We start from the raw sequence: 9,865 nt of genomic DNA on the forward strand, positions 1-9,865 counted from the left end.
TTGAGACAATTGAGAACACCGGATTGTGTATGTTTGTGCCATTCAAGAAAGGGTGAGACTCGGCGCAAGTATAAACAAAAAGCGATCTTAAGTAACCTTGAGAACAGGGTATGCGTGAGTATCACACGTGGCTGCAGTCCTACGGACTGTGCTATGGATGCAACGACACCGCCTACAGTCCCATGTACTGAGACGCTCTTTATTACTAAATCTTAATGTATAGTGGGTTATTGTATATTGTGTGCGTTGCAGTTCACGCTGGCACGTCTAACACTTTTTGGTGGTGTTGCTCTAGGCAAACAGTCAATATTCTAATAATATGTGTTGAAATGCTTCCATAGTGTATCGTGATGTAAACAGAGAGGTCTACTTTCTGGGGACCTGAAGATATTGGACTGGTTTTCCTCAAGCTGTCCGCTCAAGAGGAAAGCTTCTCAGCTGTAAGAACCAGTGCCTGTAATCTGGTTCAGGATATCAATCAACCTACCAGCATATTTCAAAAAAAACTACAGGAAACAATCAATGCACATGTGTATCACATTTTTACTAATTACTGTAGAACTGTGTCATGTATACTCCCTCCCGGTCTCTAGGTCACAGGCCTGCTGATTATTCCTGCCACACCTGCGACCACGCAAGCCACCAGCGCCTCATGACACTCACGCTGCGACTCATCACCTCCTTGTTGATTACTCTGCCCCTAATAATACAGTTGAAGTCGGAAAATGTAACAGTACACTTAGGTTGGAGTCATTATAACTCACATTATAACTCGTTTTCAAATACCACACTTCCAACAAATTTCTTGTTAACAAGACAATAGTTTTGGCAAGTCTGTTAGGACATACTACTTTGTGCATGACACAAGTAATCTTTTCAAATCAATTGTTTACAGACAGATTAGTGTCAAATCAAATCAAAGTTTTAATTGTCACGTGCGCCGAATACAACAGGTGTATGAACCTTACAGTGAAATTGCTGTACTCACAGGCTCTAACCAATAGGGCCGAAAAAGGATTACGTGTGTGTGTGTTGTGTGGTGCTGTGTGTGTGTGTGGTGTGTGTGTGTGTGTGTGCGTGTGTGTGTGTGTGTGGTGTGTGTGTGGTGGTGTTGGTGTGTAGGTAAGTAAGATAAAACACAAGTAAAAAGACATTTGAAAAATAAGAGTAAGCAAGACATCGGTTAGTCAGGCCTTTATGAGGTAGTATGTACACATTAGGTATGGTTAACCTGACTATGCATATATGATGAGCATAGAGTAGCAGTAAGCGGTAAAAGATGGGGTTGGCGGGTGGTGGGGAAAAACAATGCAGATAAGCCAGTTAGGCCAATGTTGCGGGGAGCAACTGGTTGGTCGGGGCGATTGAGGTAGTTTTTACATGATGTATAGTCGGTTAAATTTTACGGACCTGTCTGGTGTGTTTGGACCATTCTAGTTTGTTGTTGATCGCTGGACAACCAAGGAACTTGAAGCTCTCAACCTGCCTCCACTACAAGGCCGCCGTTCGATGAGAATTGGGGGAGTGGTCGGTCCTTCCTTTTCCTGTAGTCCACAATCATCTCCTTCCCGTTTTGGTTACGTTGAGGGATAGGTTGTTATTCTGGCACCACCCGGCCAGGTCTCCTGACCTCCTCCCTATAGGCTGTTTCTGCGTCGTTGTCCGGCTGATCATGGCCTACCACTGTTGGGTCATCTGCTAACTTAATGATGGTGTTGGAGTCGTGCCTGGCCATGCAGTCGTGGGTGAACAGGGAGTACAGGAGGGCTGAGCACGTACCCCTGGGGAGCTGCCAGTGTTGAGGACAGCGTGGCAGATGTGTTGCTACTACCCTTACCCAACTGGGTGCGGCCGCGTGCAGGGAGTCCAGGATCCCAGCTTCTGCAGAGGGAGTGTTTAGTCCGCAGTTCCTTTGCTTAGTGTGAGTTTGAGGGTACTATGTGTCTTGAACGCTGAGCTTGTAGTCTAAAGTATAGCATCTCACATAGTTGTTCCTTTTGTCCAGATGGGAAAAGGGCAAGTGTGGAGGTGCAATCAAGAGATTGCAATTCATTGGTGATCTGGTTTGGGGGTATGCAATGATTGGAGTGGGTCTAGGGTTCTGGGATAAATGTGTTTGATGTGAGCCAATTTACCAACTTTCAAGCACTTCAATGGCTACGGAACGTGAGTGCTACGGGTCCTGTAGTCATTTAGGGGCAGGTGCCTTGGTGTTATTGGCACAAATACATTATTATAATTCATCTGTATGCAATTCCAGTGGGTCAGAAGTTTACATACACTAAGTTGACTGTGGCCTAAACAGCTTTGGAAAATTCCTAGAAAATCGAATGGTCATGGCTTTCGATAGCTTCTGATAGACCTAATTGACATCATTTGAGTGAATTGAGGTGGTCTCGTGGATTAGTTTCAAGCTAACCTTCAAACCCAGTACCATCTTTTGATTTGACGATCATGGGGGAAATCAAAAGAAATCAGCCAAGACCTCAGAAAGGTCTTGGCTGGTTCATTTCTTGGGTAATGGCCAATTTTTCCAAACTTCCTGAAGGTACCTACATTCATCTGTGACAAACAATGGTGCGCAAGTACAAACACATGGAACCATGCAGGCTGTCATACCCGCTCAGGAAGAAGACGCGTTCTGTCTTCTAGAGATGAACGTACTTTTGGTGGCGGAAAAGTGCAATCAATCACCAGAAAGAACAGCAAAGAAGACCTATGTGAAGATGCTGGACGAAAACCAGGTACAAAAGTATCTATATCCACAAGTAAAATGAAGTACCCCTATATCGACAATACTTGAATGGCCGCTCACGCAAGGGAGAAGACACTGCCTCCCAAACCCGCAAGTAAAAAACGCCAGACCTAACGGTTTGCAAACTGCACATGGGACAAAGAATCGTACTTTTTTGGAGAAATGTCTCGTGTCTGATTAAGAACAAAAATATAACTGTTTGGCCCTAATGACGCATCGTTATGTTTGGAGGAAAAACCTGTGACGCAACGGGGGTGGGCAGAATCATAGTTTGTGGGGGGTGCTTTGCTGCAAGAGGGACTTGGTGCACCTTCACATAAATTAGATTGGCATCGTGAGGGAGGAAAAATTATGTAAGATATATTGAAAGCACATCGCAAGAACATGCAGTCAGGAAAAAGTTAAAACGCTGGTCGCAAATGGTGCTTCTCACAATGGACAATGACCCAGCATACTTCCAAAGTTGTGGCAAAATGGCTTTAAGGACACACAATTTGAGGTTATTGGAGTGGACATCAACAAAGCCTTGACATTCAATCCCTATACAATTTGTGGGCAAGAACTGAAAAGTGTGTGCGAGCAAGGAGGCTACAAACCTGACTCAGTTACACCAGGCTCTGTCAGGAGAATTGGGCCAAAATTTTCACTCCAACTTATTGTGGGAAGCGTGTGGAAGGCTACCCGAAACGTTTGACCTTAGTTAAACATTCTCAAAGGCAAATGCTACCTAAATACTAATTGAGTGTAATGTAACTGCTGACCACGCTGGGAATTGTGATGAAAGAAATAAAGCTGAAATAAATAATTCTTATTTCTATTATTCTGATATTTCACATTCTTAAAATAAAGTGGTGATCCTAACTGACCTAAGACAGGTCGAATTTTTTATAGGATTAAAATTCAGGAATGTGTGAAAAAGCGAGTTTAAATGTATGATGGCTAAAGGTGTATGTAAACTCTGACTCGCTGTATGTCACTCCCATTTTGGTTTTCCCAGTCGTCATTGTTCTTATCTTGTTTCATGTCGGTGCCGTCGTGTTTCTTGTTTTGTTAATTTTTTTATTCAATGTATCATTCCTGGACTTGCTTCCCGACTCTCAGCGTACATCGTTATAAGACTTTGTTCTACAGCTTGTATCCCTTTTGATTCACAATATAGTGGCCATATTCCAGGAAAGCAATTTCCGAAAGCTGGAAACCCTAATAGTAATATAAAGATTCATATAAAAAGATTTTGCTGTGACTCTATGTGGATATTTTGTTGTTCTGATGTGATTTAATAATGGAGCAATCCAGACGCTGCACATATCAATTTATGACATTGCTTCTTCCAATTAATTGATATAACATGCACCTGTTTTAATTAAAGAAACTGGTAAGCTCCATGGACCTGATGAGGAATTTTGAAAAACTGTAAAATGGCTGAAAGAGACGGGGCAAAAAGAGTGGCTAATATGTCTAGCTGCATATCTGACTGTTGATCTTACTGTATAATGAGAAATGATTGACTAAACTCCATCAAAAAGAAGAAACTGTATTAATGAATCGCCAAGATTCAATGAATTATAAGAGTGATTGGAAAAAAAAACTTTGGAGTACTTTAAATGAAATTGTCGGCAGAATACAACAAATTCAACTCCATCTTTCATCGCAATCAGATGGCTTATTAAATCACAAAACCATTTTTATGTGCCAATTAATTTAATTATTATTTAATTGGCAAGTGGGAGACTTAGCAAGAATGCCAACAACGAACAGTGAGCTAGTTGTAACTCATGTAAAAAAATCTATCTGAAAGAAAAGCATAGCAATTTTGATTTGTAAATTTTGTGTGAGAGTTCAAACGTAATGTTATCGATCAATAATGACAAATGCTTCTGGCATTGACAACTACTGAAGAATGGTAGCCTGACTCTATAGCCACTCCTATATGTCAACAGTATCTTTTAATCTGAGTCTAGAGTATAAGTTTTGTCTCAGGCCTGGAGGGGAAGCCAAGGTCCATGTTCGCTACTCAAGAGTGGTAAAGGCAGTCTTTATGGTTCTAACAGTATAATCCTATCAGCTTGCTTGCCAGCCTTCTTAGCAAACTGTTTGACAAAATACTAATGCTACTTCTCAGTAAGCAAATTTACAACATTAGACTTTTCAGCATGCTTATAGAGAAGGGCACTCAATATGTCTGCACTGACACAAAATGATTGATTTTGATTGGTTGAAAGAAATTGACAATAAGAAAGAATTGTGGGAGCTGAAAACTGTTGGATCTTTCAGTGCACCCTTTGAATATCAACCTGTTGTTGAGAAAACGTATGTGTTATGTCCTTTTTTAACCTCTGCCGTATCTGGATCAGAGCTATCTATCTTGCATAGAACTCAAGATGAGTTTCTTTAAATGGAAAGCTTCTCTAAATGTCAAAACATGTAAGAGTTGTCCAACAGTGCTTCGGAAAGTATTCCAGACCCTTTTGAACTTTTTTATGTTTTGTACGTTACAGCCTTATTCTAAATGGGATATTCTTTTTTTCCCTCATCATCTATTCACCATCGATGCCCCAAATGAAAAGTAATAATAAGTTTTTATAGAAATTGTTCTATATCTCAAATAAAAAACAGAAATATCACAATTACATAAGTATTGCAGACCCTTTACTTTGTTAAAGCACGCTTTGGGCAGCAAATACAGCAAGTCTTCTTGGGTATGATGCTACAAGCTTGCAACACTTGTTTGGGGGTTTCTCCCCATTCTTCTCTGCAGATCCTCTCAAACTCTGTCGGTTGGATGGGAGCGTGCTGCACAGGCCTTTTTTCAGGTCTCGCATAGATGTTTGATTGGGGTTAATGACCGGGGCTCTGGGGCTGGGCCACTCCAATGGAACAATTCAGCAGACCGTTGCCCGAAGCCACTCCTGCATTGTCTTGGCTTGTCGTCTTATGGGTCGTTGTCTATGGAAGATGAAGCCAACACTGCAGTCTGAGGTCCTGTAGCGCTCTGGAGCAGGTTGTCCCTCAAGGATCTCTCTTGTACTCTTGGCTCCGTTCATCTTTTGCCTCGAATCCTGACTATCTGCCCAGTCCCTGCCGTGAAAAAGATCTCCACAGGCATGAGTGCTGCCACCACCATTGCTTCACCTTAGGAGTAGGTGCAGGGTTCCTCCAGACATGACGGCTTGGCATTCAGGCCAAATAGTTCAAAATCTTGTTTCATCAGACCAGAGATACTTGTTTCTCATGGTCTGAAAAAGATTTAAGTGCCTTTGTCAAAACTCCAAGCGGGCTGTCATGGTGCCTTTAACTGAAGGCAGTGGTTTCCATCTGGCCACTCCTACCATAAAGGCCTGATTGGTTGGAGGTGCTGAGAGAAGATTGCCCTTCTGGAAGTTTCTCCCGTCCCACACCTGGTTTTAAAAAAAACAAATTCTCTATGAAACACTTCAACGCTCAACGCCTCTGCCCCATGTTGAACCTACTTGTCGTGTAGTACTGTCTATGTGTGGAACTGATATGATGCACATATACATGACATGTTAATGTTTTAAATGTATATAAATTGTAAAATTTTGTCTGTAATGTATTTTTCGTTACATGTCAGACCCTCAGTAAAGACTAGATGTAGCTATTGGCGTCGGCTAATGAGGATCTCTAATAAAATTCAAATTCAAATTTTAAATTAATAAGAAGCTCATGATGCAACCCGATCAGTCATTCCTGACTGGTTATAACTGACATAATAGGGGAGGGGACATTCATAACTGTGATCCCAAGAATGTAATAGTACTTCAATGTTTGGTTTTTTGTACTGCCGTACGCAGCTCCCTGCACAGGTCCACATTAGGTGTCAAGTAAAAATAAATTAAATTACTATAGTAATTTTAGTTTGTCTTACGCTGATATTAATGCTGTAGCATCCGTAAATTCAATACTTATATGTATACTTTTAAATGCATACTGCTTGATGTAACTAATGATAAGTCAACCGCGATAACAATCCTGCTTGAATAATTCATCCTAATTCAAATCCTGCTTAAATGTTCAATATTCTGATATTCCATTGTTATGATAATTAATACTTGTTGATTCAATGTTAACAATACCTCTTGAAATCAATCCTGCTGATATCAATACTGATCATATCTGCTATTGTCAATATGTGAATTGTATTACTGTAATGTTCAACCTGCTTGATAATTCATACCCTTAAATACGTGACTAATTCAATACTTGTTTGTAATGTCACCTGCTGGAATAAGTCAATACTGTGACATTAATTTTAAGGTCATCGTAAGTATATGTTGTATAGGCAGCTTGATAATGCAATACTGTTTGATATGCAAATGTTATAACATCTAGTTTAGGTGTACCTGTAGCAGATATGCGGTTCGGGAAAGCTGTTCTTAGCTACAGTGCAGTAATATCTAACATTACCACAATACACACAAATCTTAAAAGTAAATAATGGAATTTAAGAATATAAGAAATATTATGATGAGCAATGTCGAGTGGAAAATAATAGTAAATACAGTAATACCTATGAAATGAGTAAAGCAGTATGTAAACATGATTAAAGTTGACTAGTTTCCATGTCTATGTATATAGGGCATGCAGCCTCCAAAGGTGCAGGTGTGAGTAACCGGCGTGGTTGCCGGCCTAGTGATGCGCTATTTTAACAGTCTGATGGCCTTGAGTATAGAAGCTGTTTTTCAGTTCTCTCGCCAGCTTTATGCACTACTGTCTGACCTACGCCTTTCTGGATGGATAGTTGGAGTGAACAGGCAGTGTCCTCGGGTGTTGGTTGTCATTGATCTTTGTTGGTCTTCCTGTGTACATCGGGTGCTGTAGGTGTCTGGGAGGCAGGTAGTGCCCTCGTGATTGAGTTGGGCAGACCGCACCACCGCTCTGTGAGAGCCCTTGTTGTGGGCATAGGTGCAGTTGCCCTGTACCAGTGCGATGATTACAGCCCGACTAGGATGCTCTCCAATTGTGCATTCTGTAAAAGGTTTGTGAGGGTCTTAGGGACCTAAGCCAAAGTTCTCAGGCTCCTTCTTTGTCAGTCGTATGAGTGGATCCATTGTCAGATCGTCTCGTCAGTGATATGTGTACACCGAGGAACTGAAGCTTTTCCATCTTTCTCCACTGCGGTCCCATCAAGTGTGGGTCTTCCGTTAGGTTCCCTTTAGGGGTGTGCTCCTCTGTTTTTAGGGGTGTGCTCCCTCTGCTTTTTTAGGGTGTGCTCCCTCTGCTTTTATGGGTGTGCTCCCCTGCTTTTTAGGGGTGTGCTCCCTCTGCTTTTTGGGGTCCTCCTTGCTTTTAGCGTAGTCCCTCGCTAGGCTCCACTCGCTTTATTGTGTTGCTCCACGTCTGGGGGAGCTTTTTCCATACATAAGTAAAATCAGCTCACTTCCTAGATATTTCGTGGATCGTTGAGGAAGAAAATCCATTTTTTATCATTAAAAGAAAAATCATGTCAAAACTCCTATATCAAGGCTGTTTAATTAATCTAACAACTCAAAGTCTCTTAAAGGAGAGCCAGTCTCCAGCACATCCTCAGGTGTGTGTGAGATTTCACATTCATACTCTGCCCACTACACCCCCCTGACTCTGTGCTTACATATCTGATTCAGTCTAGTTGTTCTGTGGTTGGGTACAGGCTGTAAACTCTGTCCCACTATATTTGGATGGTCTCTGTATAGATTGTTTGTTGATCCATAATCCATCCAGAAAAACTGTCCCTTTAGAATGTAGTGTACAATATGACTCTACCGTACCTCATCCTTCTCCCTAATCCAGAAAAGTCAATCATGTCTTGAATGTCGTTGATAAAGGGCGACTTTACTGAAGAATTGTTACGAAATTTCATTGCAGAGATAAATGTGTGTGGGATCACTCTTTTATCATTGATATAACCGAGCAGATGAATATATGTGGTGGTCGTGCCATGTGAACTGAGAAATGGACTCTCAGCAGCTAACTGAGGCAGAAACTGGAATCTCCACCGTCTGCAATTTACTGAACGACGGGAGCAGGCGGAGGGTATTTGGGGTGGAGACAGAGAAAGTGGGAGAGGTGAAAAGAAGGGAGTTGAAAAGGAGGGGTAAGGAGGTTTGAAATATCAATATCTGAACCCCAGGAGGAAGGCCTTCGTCTGCCCGTACACTCCTGACCGTACTAATCTGTGTGTGTGTGGTGTGTGTGTGTGTTGTGTGTGGTGAGATGTGTGTGTGTGGTGTGTGTGTGGTTGTGTTGTGTTCGTGTGTGTGTGTGTGTGCTGTGTTGTGTTGTGTGACGTGCGTGCGTCCGTGGATCGTGCGTGCGTGCGTGCGTGGCGTGCGCGTGGTGCGTGCGTGCGGTTGCGTGCGTGCGTTGCGTGCGTGCGTGTTCCACCCCAAATACCTCTCCTGCTCCCCGTCGTTCAGTAATTGCAGACGGTGGAATTCCAGTTCTGCCTCAGTAGCTCTGAGAGTCATTCTCAGTTAACATGCACGACCACCACATATATTCATCTCTCGGTTATCATCAATGATAAAAATGACTCCCACACACATTTATCTCTGCAATGAATTTCTGTAACAATCTTTCAGTAAAGTCGCCCTTTATCAAGACATTCAAGGACATGATTGACTTTTCTGGGATTAGGGAAGAAGGATGAGGGTACGGTAGAGTCATATTGTACACTACATCTAACAGACAGTTTCTGGATGGATTATGGATCAACAAACAATCTATAAGAGACCATCCAAATATAGTGACAGAGTTACAGCCTGTACCAACCCACAGCACTAGACTGAATCCAGATATGTAAGCACAGAGATCAGTGGGGGTTAGTGGGGGCAGAGTATGAATGTGAAATCTCACACACACCTGAGATGTGCTGGAGACTGGCTCTCCTTTAAGAGACTTTGAGTTGTAGATTATTTAAACAGCCTGATAAAGAAAGTATTACTGAAACATGATTTTCTTTAAATGATAAAAAATTATTTTCTATATCAACTTCCACTGTATTCTAGGAGTGGCTGTTTTGTTCTTTTATGTATGTGAAAATGATCTCTCCCTCAACGTCAACAAAATAAAGGAGCTGATTGTGGACTTCAGGAAAAAGCAGAGGGAGCACAC

The sequence above is a fragment of the Salvelinus sp. IW2-2015 genome, linkage group LG1, assembly GCF_002910315.2.
Source record: "Salvelinus sp. IW2-2015 linkage group LG1, ASM291031v2, whole genome shotgun sequence".
Taxonomy (NCBI): Eukaryota; Metazoa; Chordata; class Actinopteri; order Salmoniformes; family Salmonidae; genus Salvelinus; species Salvelinus sp. IW2-2015.